Source organism: Ascaphus truei, chromosome 17 (genome assembly GCF_040206685.1).
Source record: "Ascaphus truei isolate aAscTru1 chromosome 17, aAscTru1.hap1, whole genome shotgun sequence".
Taxonomy (NCBI): Eukaryota; Metazoa; Chordata; class Amphibia; order Anura; family Ascaphidae; genus Ascaphus; species Ascaphus truei.
In genome coordinates, this window is record NC_134499.1 from 25,023,959 (window position 1) to 25,043,743 (window position 19,785).

The following is a 19,785-nucleotide window of genomic DNA, read 5'->3' on the forward strand; positions in this document are numbered from 1 at the left end:
AAATTCTTTTTGACACTGGTAGAGTATGGTGCTTTCATCCAACTTGGATAGCAGATTATGTAAAAAATCTTATTACACCATTGCCACGGACATAATTTATCAAAACTGAAAAAGATGTTAATTTAGGTTCATTAAACGAGAAGGTGCCTGTTGACATAATCTGTCAGGGGATTATTGGCAAGAATGTGGCAGTAGTTACAAATAAATGAACAGAACATGATAAAAATGCCATAAATATACAGCATACATCATAAATCTGATGAAATCTACAGGTTGTTCAAATAAAAATAAGTAACTGCTGCCTTTGAAATAAAAGTAAATATATATTTTTTAGCACTCTTTGGCGTGACTAAATATGACCCTCTAAATCTGGGATATAAATTAGACATTAGTTAGCAATAATATACTAAGATACTTGTATCTTGCTTTTCCCAGTATGTGTAGTGATGCCATGCCAATTATGAATCTTTTATATATGTGTTAACAGTGTTCATTGGCAAAACATAAGTATGCCTTGATCTTGTGTGTCATTACCCTGTAAATCACACTGGTTTTAAACTGACTGTAGCTCTATTTTTATTGACTGTCTACAATATCTGATTTGTATGTTTTGGTAATTATTGAACTTGCATTAATGTCCCCCATCTCTGGCTGATGTCCAAGTGAATGTCTAAGTATTTTATTTTACCCTAGATGTTTTATTATTATCATTTATTTATTTGTAGGCATCTCGAAAAAGAGAAACATTCTGGAAATGTTACTTGTACTTTCACGAGTGCCTGAAAGGGGGACTTCAATGCATTGTCCTGCAAACATGTATTGTATGTATGTCTTTATTTATATAGCGCCATTACTGTACATAGTGCTCCACAGCAGGAATACAAGTGACAATCATATAAATAACACAAAGGGGAGAAGCGTTTCAGACAAAAGTACTACAGCTGAACCGCATTATAACTCAGTGCTCGGGTCCACATAATGAGACTGCGTTATAACCAAGATCGCGTTAACCGGATCGCGAAATGGCCGCCGCGCAAGGACTTACCCGGAAGCTCTCTCCTCTCTGCAGCTCTCTCCTCTTTTTTTTTATAACATTCAATGCTTTATTGCTTACGGATGGACGGACGGATGCACGCACGATTATTATATAAAATACTAATTTATAAATTATACCATACCATGCAGGAATCAAACCCATAACCCTTCATACACTAATAGGGATTCTCTACCACTACACCATAGGATTGGTGTGATGTCATTGGACTCTATTATCAAACTTAACTTGTTAATCAGGTGTGTTTTGAGGTGGGTCTTAAAAGGTGGATAGAGAAGGTGCTAGATGGATATTGAGGGGAACGGCATTCCAGGGGTGTGGGGCAGTCAGTGAGAAAGGTTTAAGGTGGGAGAGGGCTTTAGATAAAAAAGAGGTAGAGAGGAGACATCCTTGAGCAGAACGCAAGAGTATTACATTATAATTCCATCCAGCTCTACAGAGTCTAGCTATTCCAATCCATTATATTTAAAAAAATGTAATTATATTGTTAGACAACAATTAAAATACTTGTTACAACACTTTTTTTTTTATAGCAAAACGCATATGGAGTAATGGTAAAAAAAGAAGTCTTACAACATTTTAAAATTTGGGGATCTGTTTTAAACCATTTTGCATCATTTTTGGAAGAAATTCTGAATTAGAATGTTCATCCATCCGTCATTGCTTACAAACAAAAAAACATAAATTATATGTTAACTCCAGCTGTTATATGTTGGCATTCAGACTAAAAAAGAAAAAAAAAGTTCAAAATCTGTTTCCTTAAACCAAGGAAATGTGGAAAAAGGCCATCCTGCCAGTGGAAACATTCAACAGCAGAGAGCTCATGCTGCGGTTTCTTGTCAAGGCAGCAAAGTTCTGTAAAAGGGAAGTTACTGCCAACTCAAATACTGTTTTCTTTCACACCCAAGAACAAACTGTGTGTATGGTGAAGGCTTCCTGAGGGCTCACTGCAGCTGGAGCAGTCTGAATAAAGGTAACTGTAATGTCAGAGCTACTGTAAACGTGTACTCATTTTTCTATCAGCAAGTAATGATCAATGCAAACAATAGTATTATTTTCCTGTGCCCAAAGGAGGAGACAGACGTCTATCTCACACAAGTAGAAGCTTTACTTTTCCCAAGACAACAAACAAAGGCCCCAGTCAGGGAAAACCACAGGTCTAACTGCTGGTCAAGCTTCATTTTGAGAGGTTGTAATTTAATATCCAAACACAATAGGAAGCAGCAGATACAATAATCAAAGTAAAACAGAAGCTCAACATTTTTTAAGGGGTTGCTCTGTGGCAAATGTCTTCATAAAAAGGCTGTGTGCTACCTAAACAGTTCAGGTTGTTCTTATAAATAAGAGGTGTATTTGTTGTGGGTGTCACGGGCACAGGTCTCTATTAACGTTATAGGCTTTTGTAGTCAACTAAAGATTTCTTTTTTTTAACTCAATGCCAAGGACCCTGTTGTTGCAAACTGGGCCTGTAGGTGCACAGCTTACCAGCCACCGGTAATCAATCCTCAAATGATGCCAGAAGAAAAACTTGCAAAAGAGGCTTACACTCCAGAAATACCCCAAGTTACATTGTAAATCAATCAATTGATTAATTGAGTAACCTTATTAAATGGTGGCTATGTTATTAAAGCAGGGAAAGACAACTAAATGAAAGGTCCTAACTAACAGACCTAAATTATAATACCAATGCCGGATTCTTATTAAACCGTTATTAACAATGTTTTTTTCCTGTACACAGTAGTGTGCCAACGACAAGAAATCTCATGGCTTTTTTCCCCTTTCTTATTTGTGCATTTATATTTTGTAAGCACTACATATCGTATATACAGCGTGTGCTAGTGTATGCAATTATGTGCATGGTACCATACTACATGTATAACTAATTTTTATACATAGAAATAACCAAATAAATAGTCACAAAAGTACCACAAAGATTCAGAACGTTGATCTCCAAAGCCACACTGCTTTGCTCATGCTACAACGTGCGACTTGCTTGTGTGAATAAGCCCCAATGAATAACCAAGTTCATATGATAATGGATTTTCTTTTAAACTAGAGTGAATTTACGGGTCAACTTTTCCTCTAATTCTTCTACTGCGTAAATGTAACATTTCCAGGTAGAACGCTCCACTTCCCCGTTTCCATCCTAATACACGCACATGTGATCCAAATGAGATGCACTAAGATTTTGTTCTTAAATAGAGCACTATTAATGTACATAGCACAAAGGTGAAAACATAGTAAATACACAGGCGGAGTTGTAGATTTTACAATATTGGCGAATGGTGAGTATATACCATTTGGGTTTATGTTGCAGTATAACTGAAATCCAGTGTCAGAGATCACTAATTAGGATTACAGTATGAAATAGTGAAAACCATGATTTCATGATACCTGCAACTTCCACTGAGAGCACACCATCATTTCTTCTGTTTAATAACCTGAACACATTTGTAAAGACTTTGGAACTGGTAAGTTTCATTTCCCTTTTGTATTCTTAATCCACTTGCATTTTGGCAACGTTATTGTGAAATCTCTGAGGACAGTTTTAAAAACAGTTTAAATACCAACCATGGGCACCCAAGTAGCCAGAATTTGCCAAGCCTAATATTATTTATGGTTGAATGAAATGCATTTATCAACGACGAAGAAAAAACATATCAATAAAGCTCTACTTGACCATATACAGTACTTTAATTTATTGTAACATGGTGCTACATCCTTTATCCAGTAGGACTTTATTGGCAGCTTTCCATGAGCGTGTCACTTGTCGTTTCTTCATTTTTGATATATGCATGAATGACAAGACAGGATATTCATTTGAGGCGGTTAGCACCGTGAAGATACATGGGAAATTCTATCATGCAGGTGTAAGTCTGCCTGAACTTTTATTTAATTTAGAATGCAATACATTTACATTTCAGCAGTGGACGAGTTAAATAAAATGCGCTTCCAAGTACCAGAGATGTACATTACAAACAAATATTATTGTCATTGTCCAAAGCATTTAGCTACAATACAAAGTGTCATGTCATATTGTCTACCTTATGTATAATATTAGTAATGCACATATCACATACTGAACTAAAAAGGCAACATTAGATACTGTATCACCAACATCGAGTCAGAGTAAAAAAAAAACAAAAAAAAGAAGCTTGACTTCAAACAAGAATAGTAAATTGTAACAATGGAACTGGTCTGTGAAATGGGAGACAATTTAAGACTTGATTTCCCATGTGTCCCCATGTTTTAAAATAAATAAATCAAAGTTCTGTTAGTGCGCGGTCTCCCTTTAAGTGTGTCAGTAGTTGTTCATTCTGTCTACAGCATTGTTTGTCATCTTGCATGGTACCCCAAGACATGCTTGAAAAGGAGACATACATTGCCATACATTTGTTCAAAATTAAATACATACATAAATAAATAATAACTGCTTTAGATGCCAACATAGGCATGAACTTGAGAGCAAATATTTGTGCGTCTGTATCTTGCAATGTTAGCAACACTACATAAAATAAACATAATACTGAGAACAATATTAATAACATCATCCATTACCGGAGGTGCCAAAAACACAGTGCAGGTCAATGGTTTCCAATTCCATTTAGCAAAGAAGAGGTTAAACTTAATCTAGAGATGGTTTTACTCTCTCATGAAATAAAAAATACCTACTGTTCCCTAAAGACTTTAACCTGACTCTAAGCAATTCATCTCTACATCAAGAATGATCGATGCTTTCATCACTCCCTACTGTACCTTGTCCGGTCACCGATGGATACCAAGAAGCCACAGATAAACTTCAGTCTTTTTACTTTTTCAGGCCGCAATCCTCCAATGCCTGCTTGCTGCCAATATCCGTGCAAACCATTGGTAAACAGGCCACAAGGTTCAAGTTGACTGCAGTGTGTTACTTCACTGAACATCTGGTCATGAATGAAAGGATTGCCCAGTAACTCTCAGGATTGGGCAGCTGATAAAAAATGCAACATTTTACTTGTTGGCACAGTTGTTTTGGAAAATCCTCTAGAGCTTCCTGAATTATATTAAGACATTTTCACTGCAGCAATCTATATCTGTGAGAACAGCTGGTGCTGAAAGGGATCTGTTACTCTCTGTGCTGGGGGACCTCATGTTGGATCATGCTACTTTTACTGCATTTGTCCTTGAAAACTTAGTGCTATCTCAGAGGTACTTGTAATATAAATGGCAGGGATGTTACTTTGCACTTGTCCAAATTCCACTCAGCAGATGACACATCTAGGTGCGTGGAATGACATAGGGAAAATATTAGCACGTTAATTGTCAATTAGAACAATAGGGCTCATCATAAACTCGATCTTGAGATTTTTATGGGGAAGGTTAAGCGGATATTGTTGTACAACAATGTAGGTTAAAGCCTAGGCACGGCTGTTAATCCCACATTTGTTGTGTCTCTTTCCAGAACTGCCTGTGAAAAAGTAAAATTATCTGGATGCAAAAACACCCCTCGTTCCAATAAATGATTTAATTTGAATGAGCCTTTTATTACATGTTACTGTATTTGTGGCATTATCAGAACAAATGGAAAAGCCATCTGACAATTTGCTGCTATACTAAACAATATGGTAGACTTGACCTTTATTATTACTTGCTTTAGCAGTAGGAAAACAAGCAATCCTGTGCACATTTACCATGGCAATTTACATGAAGACATTTTTCACAACAGACCTGTCTTAAATTATTACTCTTTTTTTTTAAAGGAAGTGGTAAACTTAAGTCATGTTCTAAATTTAGTCCATTATCTATGCAGTAAAAATTTCACTTCTGTGTATTTCTCCTAGCTTGCATATTTCTCCATGGTAACATAACTATGATTAAAACAACATTAGAAATCAGCCTTGAAGACCACCTGCTTAACAGAAGCAACCAAATTTAACAAAAAATAATTCGCTCAATTTTATTTTCTAATCATTGAAATAGAATGGCTGTATTGATCATGGTGATTTTATAGGAAGATTCTGAAACTTTATAGATGACATTAATTTCTGCATTTACTTTCTAAAATTATACAAGTCTCTCCTGATGTCTGAAAAGCTTTTGCTGAGTTACTGGGATCAGAAAAAATTAACAACCTGCTAAAAAAACAACCACCACTTAATGAGGGTTATTCATCAAACTCAGAGGCGGATTTCCTAAAAGGCTGAATATTCCATAGCCTGGAATGGCAATTTTTTGGAGGCGGCAATTTTTAAAAATCATTTTTACCCCAATCCCTTGTGCTTGAAATGGAGCGTGGCCCCCTCCCGGCTACAGGGACTACATCAGATATAGGGGGGGGTGTGTGTTGAAAGGGAGGTCTTACCTCGTCCGGAGCGGCCCTCATCCTGCAGCGTCATGTTGACCCGACGGCAAATGATGCCGCGACGTCACATGACGGTGTATTGACAATGCTACGCTGGAGAAGTAGGGACACTCTTCAAGGAATTGCCCCGGGCCAGGAGGCAAGTACGCTCGATTACTAAAGGGCAGCAATAAGCCGAGAGCCTATGGGTAGCAAAATTATAAATCCGCCACTGGTCAAGCTACAATAGTGCCAATCGTACCACTGCTGTGTTTATTTATAAAACAATTTACCAGAATAAAATACGTCAAGGGTTATCGCTCATCTTCAAGTATGTCCTGGGAAAGTTAATGGGAGTCTCAGTAGGATAGCGCCCCGATTGGCACTGTAGCAGTTTAATGAATAACCCACAATGTATCCCGTATGAAATAAAAAAACGAGACTCTGGAAAACAGTAACAATGCGTGACAGCGGCTTTATACCAACTTTCTGAACCCCAGAAGCCATTTCATTAAGAAACTATTCTGCCAAAAACATGCCGAGTGTCACGTTTACGGGACACTACTGTTCTACTCTGGGCAATGCAAAGCAATGAGTCCAAACGCTGAATAGTCTGAGGCAATACCAGTTTGTTAGCTCTACCAATTAGGTATTCATGTCAAAAATGCACTTCGACTGTACCAATGATTGGGACGCCTGTGCTGAAGCGGGGATATCCTTAAAACCTGACCTGTTGGTGACCCTTGAGGATTGGAGTTGGCCGCCCCTGCAGTATAGTGTGGAGGGGATTTCATTTAACTCTGTAACTTCACTTTCACCAGGAAAACATATTGAAACAGGTCAGACAAAAACCTCTATAAAACTATTTTAGTGCCTTACACAAACAAATGTGCCCTGCAGCTGCGTGCATGAAAATTCTATTAAACTTAAAAAGAATTAGATGACGGAAAGATCTGATAACATTTAAAACAAATGCAGCTGTTGTTTTTATTTCATTAATCCCCCTGGTGCCTGACAAACCTGCAGCATCCTACAATCCGCGCATTGCAAGCTTAACAGCAATGAAATGGTTAAGTAAAAATTCATCACAAAGTGCTAGCGCTCCATCAGGAGATGAAGTTCAAAGAGCGGGGTAATATTACACTGCTCCCATAGTACATAAGGGATTTGTGTGATTAGGGCATGGGCGTGCAAACTTTTTTTGCTTCGCCCCCCCCCCCCGGCCATTGGCCACCCCACTCCTTGCCAGTGACGTCACGTAACCCTGCGGCATCATTTTACGCCACGTTACCAGGGCAACCGTGATATCACATGACACCGCGTTGCCATGGTCACGCGTCCTGAAGCTGGCTGAATCCCGGTAAGTAGAGGTTGCAGAGACCGCAGAGACCTCGCGCGGTCCCCCGGCACTTAACTTTATATGCCTTGGAGAAGAGCGCGGGACCTCTGCAACCGTCCGCGCCCTCCAGTTTGTGCAACGCTGAACTAGGGGATAGTCAGTTGAAGGTTCCTTCAACAACCCACAGTTCGGAGTCGGCCAACTCCAGTCCTTAAGGCCCATCAACAGCTCAAGTTTTAAAGCTATCCCTGCTTCAACATAGAGGGCTCAATAAGTGGTTCAGCCAACCTCCTGTGCTGAAGCTGGGATATCCTTAAAAGTTGAACTGTTGGTGGGTCTTGAGGACTGGATTTGGCCACCCCTGGCAGAGTTGAACCACAAATCTAAAGATACCCTCAACTCTTTGGTCTCTTCATCCCTGTTAAAGGTGCCATCCCACGTAGTCATCCAGTTGAATTTCCTAGGGGGCCTCTGAATGGGGAAGTGTTTGTCAAATCAAGAGTTTTCTTTCCCTTTACCCCACCCCACCCTCATCAGAAAACCAATAAATGGGAGGTGGGGGGACTCTGGCTGCACAAGCACTTGCTGATCACAGAAAAGGGAGCAGCTAGAGGACATCAAACCCTATCAAGGCTTACTTTAAAAAATAAATAATACCAATATATTTTCAAAGCCCACACCTGGGAACAATAAAATAAAAACCACCGTTTTACCCTCCCCCCTCTTGAAGGTAGCAATATTATTTATAGTAAACACAAAAGTCATTCCTAGATGTTGTTTGTACATGTGCTTTCCAGACGACAATGATTACTTCATTAAGTTTCACATAAAGCATTTGTAGTTATTAAAGCTAATGTATACATTTATGAAACGTGTTATCGCTGGATATTGTGACAGCAACAAGTGTTAATGTGTTTAATGGAGGATTAGACCTAGTAATTGTAGGTACAATAGATACATTCAAATACACCAATAGCTTTTAGCGGGATGGGTAAAACTCCCCGCCATGCTTTCAGTAGACATGGGCAAACGTATTGACGTTCGGGCCGCTTCACAAACCCGCAAAAGTTCGTTGTGGTGTTTTTCACGTGTAAATTCTCCCGGAATCATGGTAATCCGCCTTCAGCCTTCATTTTGCTTCATTTCACCCCCCAACCCCCCAACAACGATTTTATTTGTTTTTTGCAAAAGTTTTTGTTTTGAACGTTTAAACAAAAACATAAGTTCGCACAAACAAAAAAAGAAAAAGGAACGGCGAGGTTCTTCACACTCAGCCAAAGCCGCAAAATGAATTTTTGGGCAACAAAAGCTTGCATGGACGTAATGTAAAAGATTTGCACTTACGAAGGTATGACAATTTTGCGGTGCGCTCTCTCTAGCTTTCAGGATACATACCCATGCAAAAACACTAAATGGGAAGAAAACCAAGGATATCTTTCATAGTATGCACACCTAGAGAAATCTATCCTTGGGTCTCTTCCCATTTAGTGTTTTTGTATTGAATTTATATCTCTATAGTGTACCACCCAATTCATTATTTACTGTTATACTTTAGACCTGAGCAGTCTGTCTTCTCCAAGTGTCTATTACATACCCATGCATTCTCTACAGATAGTACCAGGCATTGGGTAACAAGGGTGTCTTGTCCATTTTCTAATTTGCCTAGATACGGCATCAGCATTTCTCATCTATACTCGTACACGCCCATAAAAAGTGTGCTTCTAAGTTTAATCAAAATGATGGTTGATGACAGAGGTGATTTTATATACTTGTAAACTAAACAAATAGCCACCAACTACCCGGACCCAGAGCCTCTACGTACAAAGTAATTCCCCCCCCCCCCCCCCCCATTACTTGTTTTATTCCGGTTATGTTTCCATACATTAATTTCTATTTTTAATGACAAAATGCAAGGATTCCACATTGTAGTCGAACCCATCAGATGGATTAAGGGGAGGGTGAACGGAGTATGTGGACCTCTTCCACGCCTGCTTATGGGCCAACATTGATTAGCACTATCCCTGGCTACAAGAATCCTTGCATTATAAAAACACCATACATCCAGCCTTCAGTACACCAGTGTATTAGACTGTGCTTCCTTCCTTCCCCCACCTGCAAAGTGCTTCAATAAAAGGCTTTCATTTGAATGATACATGTGTAAAATAATGCTGCTGAGAACCAGAGCAAGTCAAAAGGAAGCAAAACAATGCAGGTGTTCTCCTTGTGGTTTCTATACTTACTTAAAATGAGAACAATTGATACGGTGTTTAGCTCGCAGGTAGAAAGTTACTTAGGACACGTGCTTTGTGCACATACATGATTATTTCTTTGACACGGATTCTTTAAATGTCAAGGAAACCCTTTCACATGAGGATATTTAATTCGCACATCTTGCCTTTTAATATGCACATTGGTAAGAGTTTGGCTTCTTTATCTGAAGCAGTTCTCTGAAATGAGCCAAAGACCTTCAACCCATTTGGCACAGGAGTACCAACGCATTATTCTGAAATGCACTGCTTCCTCCTGCAGTAGTGAAGGGGTTTCATGTGAAGTCTGGAGACAGACACGAGACAGGCATGATACTAGAGCAGGTGTGGCCAACTTCAGTCCTCAAAGGCCACCAACCGGTCAGGTTTTAATGATATCCTTGCTTTAGCGCAGGTGTCTCAAATCCGTGGCTGTCGTTGATGGCCCTTGAGGACTGAAGTTAGCCACACCTGCTCTAGAGTCTGGGCCCCTTTCCATCTCCACTATGTAATTACATTTTAAAATACGAAACTACAATACACAATGTATTTATTTATTAAGATCGTTCAACAACTCAAGAGATGGCCACACAAATGTATACCTCTAGAAACACCTTTTTCTCCAGGATCTTCATGTTTAAATATTTTCCATCTCAAAATTTCTCTCCAAATAGTAATGTTGCGCTGTTGCCCCAATGGAAAGACCCGCTGACCAACACAGTGAATGTTGGTTTCAGTTAAATGTTTTCATTTAGTACATCGTCCGAAACAGAGATATTAAAGAAGGTGAAAAAAAAACTGGATGCATCACAAGTTCTAGACAATTTAAAAAGAACCGTTCAAACAAACATATGATGATCTGTAGAACTGCGGCTTCGAATTCAATAAATTAAACACTGCTGTATTGCTGTAGGATGCTTTAAACAGAAACATTTCTGTTGGAGGCTCATTTAATCTTTCAAATTCAACATAAACTTATACACAACAATAAAACAGGCGGCTAATTTGACATGGTCTATAAGCAACCATGTCACTCACACCAAGAGCCAGTGACTACAGTGTGTGGAGATTTGCATTGCCATTTCACATCACTCAATTGAGCCTTCTGTAGAAAAGCTTTTAACAACCACATCTGGTCTCCAATAAATCACTGTACTTTGTCATCCTGCCAGAACTCCTCCTTTATCTAACTTACATCTTCATGATGAGATAGGAAATCACACATTATGGTGGTGACAAACAATTGTAATTATGTCATTAGTAGCCATTTAGTCTACAAAGGTTCTTAAAAAGGAAATGTAATGCACAATAAGAAATGTAGGATAATACATTGATCACAGTTCTAATCCGCTTTTGCTTCACAAGTGTAAAATGTAAGCATAATTCACTAGCACAGCAGGCAGTAATAGCAGACCACTCTGAACTGTGCAGTTATTTTGTGCTGTATCTACTTAAATACCAAAAAAAAAAATGAAAAGGAACAAAAAAACATTTTGATTATAAAAAAAAACTACTTGTAGGGTTTTGTGGAATTGAGATTTACTGTAATGCTAAAAACTTCACGTCCTCCTCTCTCTGAAGCAGACAGATCAAAGTACGCTAATCCATAAACTTCACAAAACAAAATGATACCTACTCTATAGTATGATGTTGGTATTGCTTTCTAGAATGGTTACAACGGGTGGCAAAAAGAAAATAACACGTGCTGCACTCTCTGCATAACGTTTTCTACCAAATCTAACAGTAAGGATTAAGCAAATGTCATCATTTGGGGTATATTTCAAGGGGCGATCAACTTTTTTTCCCCCCACAACTGTCAACTCCTTGACCCAAGATGACTATTCCTATGAAGCGCCAGTCATTTTAACCTACACTCTCCCAGAAACAATTAAATCAGTCATAAGCCCAAACTCACAAAGACGTTGTCTTCCTTACTTCTTCGTTAATTTTTTCCCTTGTCCTCACTGTGCAACATACTGCTGCCAACATTGAATACAGGAATCCCTCAATATATACGGAACAGACACGGTCCTGAAAAGTTGTCCGCAAAGCGGGATGCTCTATATCGAACTCTAGTTTCCCATTGACTTCCATCATATAACTGGAGATGCGTTCCTACGGAACTAAATTCCGCTCCCAGACATAATAAAATCACACTTAAGAATGCAGCAAAAGTTTTTAAAGCACGTTAATTGGGAAATTGATAATTGTATGATAAAATATTAATACTAATCGTCAAACTGGAAAGTGTGTTGAAACCAGTTCAGTATAATAATAATAATAATAATAGAATGTTCTTGTATAGCGCTGCTAGTTATACGTAGCACTTTACAGAGACATTTTGAAGGCACAGGTCCCTGCCCCGTGGAGCTTACAATCTATGTTTTTTTGGTGCCTGAGGCACAGGGAGATAAAGTGACTTGCCCAAGGTCACAAGGAGCCGACACCGGGAATTGAACCAGGCTCCCCAGGCTCCCAATTGAACCAGGCTTCAAACTCTCAGTGCCACTCAGTGTCTTTTACTCACTGACCCACTCCCTCAGTGCAGAGCTAGGACAAATGACAGACCACTGTCCAATTTCTAACCCCCAATTTTTTTTTTATAGTTGAGATTCAAAATATTCCATAAATGCGAATTTAACATTTTGTATATCTCATTTGTTCCCTAATTTATAAATGTTGTTATTGCAAAATTCCATATATCGATTTGCCGTATATTCATGAATGTCTGTACTTGAATCGCGGTGCCCACCAAATCATGGTTTCATTCGTGTAAATGAACACAGGTTATGGCAAAACAATTCAGTTGCCTTCAGATTAAAGACAATATACACTATTCAAGATGTACCAAGTGCTACAACTTTCAGGCTCCGTCTTATCTACAACAGTGAGAAAAAATATCTACAGTACTTTCAAACAGGGAAAGCATTCGGTCGCTAATCCCTCTCCTCGGCACGGCATTGTGCTCAAAGGATTTCACAAGTAGGAGATTAACATGCGTTTTACTTTTCAGCGTCACGTTACAGAGCCTAAAGATTTGCAACAGAAAAGAAATGTATCTATAAAATAACCGGAGAACACAGGGATCGAAAATAACCAGAGAAAATAGGGATAGATCACCAGTAAATATTCCTGGGATACAGTGTGTCACTTGAGATGTTACATTTACGGTGTAGGACAGGGGTGGGCAACTCCAGTCCTCAAGGGCCACCAACAGGTCAGGGTTTAAGGATATCCCTGCTTCAGCACAGGTGGCTCAGTCTACGACTGAGGCACTAATTGAACCACCTGTGCGGAAGCAGGGATATCCTGAAAACCTGACATGTTGGTGGCCTTTGAGGACTGGAGGTGCCCACTCCTGTTGTATGGCCTTAGTCTATTTACAACAAAGGGGCCAATCAGGATGTTTTCGGCCTGAAAATCGCCATATACGTCAACAGGGATTTTCAGCCGAGAACAACCTGAACAGACACTTCAGTGTAGATATAAATACTCCTAATATCTCTGTTGTGATAATATCCATATGGCGCACACACACCCACACACACACATTCAGAAATTGTGTGATTTCCCGTCAATGCAATAATCAAAAAGCATAGTAAATTCAGGACACTAAAAGTGCTCTTGTACTCTTTAAAAAGGACCACCACAAGGCTTTGGTAATAGCGGCAAATCTGTAATCACAAACACATTTTTCCTCAATGAACCTCTAAAAAAAAAAAAGTATGGTAAATTCAGTAGTACTTGTTGTTTAGTGGTTAGGCGTTTGGATTACACCTCAATCACTAAAGCTTTTTTTAACACATTCTAAATTATAACAACAGGTGGGAGAAAAGATTGCAACTTTAACACGCTCATTACCCATGGAATTCATTATGGAGACTGTGATGGCAGATACAATAGATTTGTTAAAAAAAAAAAAAAGTTGGACATCTTTTTAGAAACGAAAAGTATACAGGGATATGCCAAATAAGTAAACATGGGAAGGATGTTGATCCAGGGAGTAATCTGATTTGTCAATTATTGGAGTCAGGAAGGAATTTATTTTTCCCCTTATGAGATATCATTGGATGATATGTCACTAGGGTTTTTTGTTTGCCATCCTCTGGATCAATAAGTATAAATATAGGATAAAGTATCTGTTGTCTAAATTTAGCATTGGTTGAACTTAATGGACACATCTTTTTTCAACATCATCTACTATGTAACTATGACTATGGATCCAAAATCCCATTGCTCCAGTGAATATGTAATATAACATAACAGGCCCAAATTGGATGACAAGGATGGAAATTACACCTATTTCGTTGTTTGGTGCAGGGTACGGAGCGCAAATACGCCCACATATATACAAGAATAAAAAGGGGAATAGGAGCAGGACCAGACTACCAAGCAAGCACAAGCTGCAGGATCCCCACCTGATTTCCCGGTGAAAGCGACGTTTCCAGAAGTGACGTCATCCTCACGGATCAGAGTGAGAGAGGAGAGAGGCTGGTGTGTGCGGTCAGTGTCGGTTCTTGGGCCCAGGGAGATCTCAATACTCAAGACAGAGCGCCCTTTGTGAGCGCATTTCATTGTTCTATGGTCTGTTTTTCTCTATTTTTATGAGCATAGGATCAGAGATCTAATATCCTACTGGATCACTGACCCCCCCATACTACATCTGCATTATGGAGGTTCCAGTCACCACCTTAAGAGGTTTAACCTCATCATCGCCTTGTTTTAATACAGATCATGTGAGTGTGATGATTTTGGCTTTTTCTACCTCTATATTTTGAAGCTTTTTGCTGTGCTGCATTACTTTTCCCTCTTTTTTATTCTTGCGTATACCTGGGAGTATTTGTGCTCCGTATCCTGCACCAAACAATTCTAAAGACGATTGGAAAAATAATTTTTTCATCGGAGCTGCCCTACCGCCTATGGTTTCTGTTGTGACGTATATTATTCTTATTACATTCATTTTTCACATGTCAGTGGGCGGGTTGAATAATACCTTATTTTAGAAGTGAAATTTGCGCTTTAACCTCTTCACTTCTGTTCACCTCTTTCTTTGTAGCAAGAGTTGACAAAGATGAAAATGATACCCATATCTGTATAGTAAAAGTTTCCAGACTTAATTTCCTTTCGTTTAATGATCATTTTCTCACTCCCATTAAGTCAGCTTCCTTCCTACTTCTTCTCCTGGAAGTTACATGTATTAGAACTTGCTGCCTGTGTGCTTTTTCACCCCTGTAGGCAGAGGCTGACCATGCTTATGAAAGCGCTATCAAAACATCCGAAATCAGCAGTACAATGAGTTACTGACATCTAACCACAGAGGTGTAGGAAGTCACCTTTAATTTCTGTGGAAAAGGGACTATTTATATTCAGAAGTATAACCACACGAATGAGCAAACCCGAAAGCGCTAAAAAAATATTGGGTAGATGGTTTCACTCACCGAAAAAACCTAGTGTGACAGACACCAAAGATGTTCCAATGGTGCAAAATCGTATCTTCATTTTCATTGACCGAGGGCGAAATCAAGATGCAGCCCTTAATGATTCAGTGAAACAACGTCATGTTATTGAGTTCTATTAATTATCAGATTTAACAAAAATAAATGCCTACATTGTACAAATGTAGTCACTAACCGTTCCAAAAATGCATTGCAAAGTGACTAATCTTACAGTTTTCCTGGATTCCGCAGTTTTAAGCTTCACCTCCATGTATACTGCTTCCTGAACTTGGAGTATCACCTCCTTCCTAAACTCTCTTCCTAGGCAGCTACATACACAATATCCCCAAAGTAGACACAGCAAATTGAGATTGTCACCACAAACAAACAGAGCTGATGTTTTTTGATTAAAATGGATAGGAATACATCATTAAAAATGGAGCCAGAAAACATATCAGATAGAAACTCACTTCTGTTGTGTTTAATAGTTGCATTTTGCTGTGTAACTCTGTTGCTTGAAGTAATCCAATTATGTTCATGTTAAGACTTCCTTAAACACAGATTGCATGGCTAATTACAGGCCTGTATCAAATCTTCCTATCCTTGGGAAGGCTATTGAGAAAGTGGTTGCCACCCAACTGGAAACCCATATATTAACCCGTGAAATGTAAGACCCATTCAGAAGGCAGCATAGTACTGAAACAGCTCTGGTTTGTGTGCTTAATGATCTCCTGGTGGCTAGCGACAGAGGTGACTGTTCGGTCTTACTACTTCTTGACCTCTCTGTTGCATTTCATAACATGGACCATGGGATCTTAATGGAGCGCCTGAAGGATATCTGTGGACAGTTCTCAGCTGGTTCAGATCTTTTTTCACTGGCACATCACAGGGACTATCTTCAGAAGTATAATTCTCTGCACCATTGCCCTTCATGTGGAGTGCCACAGGGTTCTATCCTATATTGTTCACAGTGTGCATGCTGCCACTGGGTGACATAATCAGATGGTATGGCCTGGGTTATTCCTGCTATGCAGAAGACACACAATTCTACTTGTCCTTTGCACCAGGTATAAGGACCCATTGTCAGTCATCAATAGATGTGTATCTGAGCTCCTAGAGTGGATGAGTGTCAGTTGGTTGAGGATGAATCCTGGTAAGACAGAAGTGTTCGTGGTGGACGCTCACCATCTCAAGGCAACAAGACTGCAGCTAGGTCAACCAACTGGCCTTACGATTCGGGGTTCCAGGTTGCTAAACGCTTCTGTATGTGGAATCTTGGTGTACTTGACTGTGACTTGACTAAAACATCAGGTGTCAATCGTGATCAAATCCTCATTCTTCCACCGGAACATCGCCAGGATTGTTTTAATAGATTTGCACAGAGGGGGACTCTTGAACTATATGAGGCAGACTGTTCCAAAGAGTGGGAGCAGCGTGGCTAAAAACTTGGGCCCCAAAGGAAGTCACGGAGATTCTGGGAACTGTTACGAGTCCTTCATCATCGAAGTGAACGGATAGGGAGTGTAGGGAACTAGAAGCTCTTTCACATAGCTGGGACCCTGGTCATGTAGGGCTTTGAATGTCAACAAATACAATTCTTTGGCCATGGTATTTTAAGCCTACAACCACGTCACGGCCCATCTGTAGGTCCTAACACTGCTGCACCTGCAAAAAGTGCTCATAACCTCTCTCAAAGAATTGAGTTGGATGTAGCACTAGGTATTTTTGTCTTTTGTTTTATACAGGAGGTCACAATCCTAGTAGTACTCCTCGTGACACAAATATATATGATATATGATGTGGTGGATTTGGGTTCCGAGCTCACAGGGGCTGTGCGTGTTAGCAAATATGTCCCAACAGATTTCCTACATCCTACAGTATAACTTCAAATTCCAAATCTGGTAAGTGGACGATCAGATAAAGCTCCACTACATATAATGGGTGCCTCATTTCATTTTTTGTGCAAACCTTTATTTACAGAAGAGATCAGTGTTTTTAATGGACAGTACTATGGCAAAAAAATATTCCTCTCCAAATGTTTGCCCATAAACCAGTGTCGTTAACTAAAAAAAATACACAGTGAAATCTAGGGAATTCACCGCATTTCTTTAACATATTCTGTAAGCTCAGCTTTTTTTTTGCATTAAATCAGATTCTTAGAATAATCAGCATAATGTACTATCCTTTACTGACTTTAATACCAGTGCCAACTTTTCACAGAAAGAAACTGGCATTTCGACACTAGGAACGTGAAGTTCTCCTCTCTGCATCTGTTTCATCTGGCATCTGATCCAACCCTAGTAATCATACATTGCCTTCAGTATTCAGATGAGCCATATTCCATGTATCCCCCCTCCTCCCAGGATACAAATAAATAAACAAGGCAGAATTGATGTTTGCTTGCAGTGAGATAACAGATTGCCATTCTTTTTAGGTGATATTTTTTTCCATCTCTGCAATATGGCAGGTCCCACATATTAATATAATTTTTAGAGGTATAACATAATAAATTAAGTAACAAATACACAGATACGAATAGGTAGAACTGTCAGTTATTTGCAACACTTTTTTTTAGTAAACTTTATCATCTTGTGCAAACACACACACACACACACACACACACACACACACACACACACACACACACACACACACACACACACACACACACACACACACACACACACACACTATTAATACGTCTTTGTAAAACATGTAAACATTCATTATCAAGCTGAAAGGTGCACATGTCTTTAAATGTATAACCCCTTCATTCCACTGTGATGCCAAGCCAGTGACAGGTACATTAGCATGTAAAGTATGAATGAGTGAGTACACGAGTACATTGTAGGGAAAGAGTCTTCCCATTGAGAGCACAGCTACACGCAGCATCAATATAGCGCTCACACACAACTATTACACGCACATAACACTCTCATACCATCATAGCAATCTATAGAGACATCAATGAATGTGATAAGACTTCGAGCATCTGTGAACATGGCATTTCTTGCCTGCTGAATGTGTATTTCATTTATGTAAGTGACAGCATGCCAAATATTAAGGATACTGTACACTTCCCAAGATATTTTGTGTGGGATTAACTTTAGGCAGCCAAACTGTTGGTAATTCCATACCTGTTTGGGCTCCAGTAAACGAATCTGCAGAAAGCCTAATGATACCATGCAGTATGCAGCAATTCACTCCCAATTAAGGACACTCTCTGCACTTCCCCTTGGTAGCCAATTTGGGAAATGCCAAGACTTTGGGTTCTGAACAAGATACCTCCATTTGCAAATCCTAGAAGCAACCTCGATACTCAGCACCGTAGTACTAAGTAGCACTTGCCGGTAGTAGTGATTTTACTAGGATATGCTCCTGTTAGTTAGGGGGAAGGAGTTATGAATTCAGAGATAATGGAAATTTGGTAAAGATTGTTACGATGTGTAGGAAAACAAAGTCTACAATGTTGTTGGATGTATTTACCGAGTAGGGTATTTTACAGTTTTTGTTTTCTGCAACAGGAAGCGTATGTGGTACTGGAGAAAAAATTTAAAGATACTGTCATTTCTTATCTAACATGTTATGTACTTACTGGTGAAGTTAAAGGAAGTGGTCTCTTTTGATAAATTAAGCTATTTAAAACATAGCATGTAATCAAATATTCATAAAAGGGGACTACAAATCTGGGGAGGGGGAGTGAATATTTACAATTGTAGTGAGTATCAGTGACCAGTATAGTTAATATTACTGTATATACCCTATATGGGGTTTACTGCGGGTGACGTCAGACATCACAGGGGTGGGGAGTGGCAGTGGGAACGAAGCAATGTTTCTAGATACTCGTTTAGACTGCAGATTTATCCTACAAAGATTTGTTTTATACAAGGTACAAATCTAATGACTTCCGGTCAGCCCTGTTCTCTAAGATCATAGTTTTTCTGTCTAGATCTCTAAGCCAGGGGTGGTCAACTCCAGTCCTCAAGCCCAACCAATGGGTCAGGTTTTCAATATATCCCAACTTCAGCACAGGTGGCTCAATCAGTCCCTGCTTCAGCATAGGTGGCTCAATCATAGGCTCAGTTTTCGAAGACAGAGCCACTTGTGCTGAAGCTGGGATATCCTGCAAATCTGACCTGTTTGGGAGGGGGTTTGACAGCCCCTGAACCAATTAATGCCCTGGTCGCCTGTGACGCCGCTGCAAAGCGAAATACAACTTTCGCTAGCGGCGACAGGTGACGTCACGCGGCACCGTCGCGGGCACTATACGCACAGCATAAGGCTGAGTCCTTGGTAGTCACTTCGGCGCTTGCGCAAACACCATAGCCCTCTATGGGGCAGGCCCCAGTGGCTGTGTGTGTGTGGGCGCACAAAGCGCTGTGACACATACG

The 19,785-nt window shown here is 39.6% G+C and overlaps 1 protein-coding gene across 9 annotated transcripts in view; it reads right to left on the reverse strand.

The window, feature by feature from the left end:
• The window catches only part of FOXP1 (forkhead box P1), a 501,565-nt gene that overhangs the window by 346,658 nt on the left and 135,122 nt on the right, over nt 1–19,785 (reverse strand). The gene's annotated exons all lie outside the window — the stretch shown is intronic.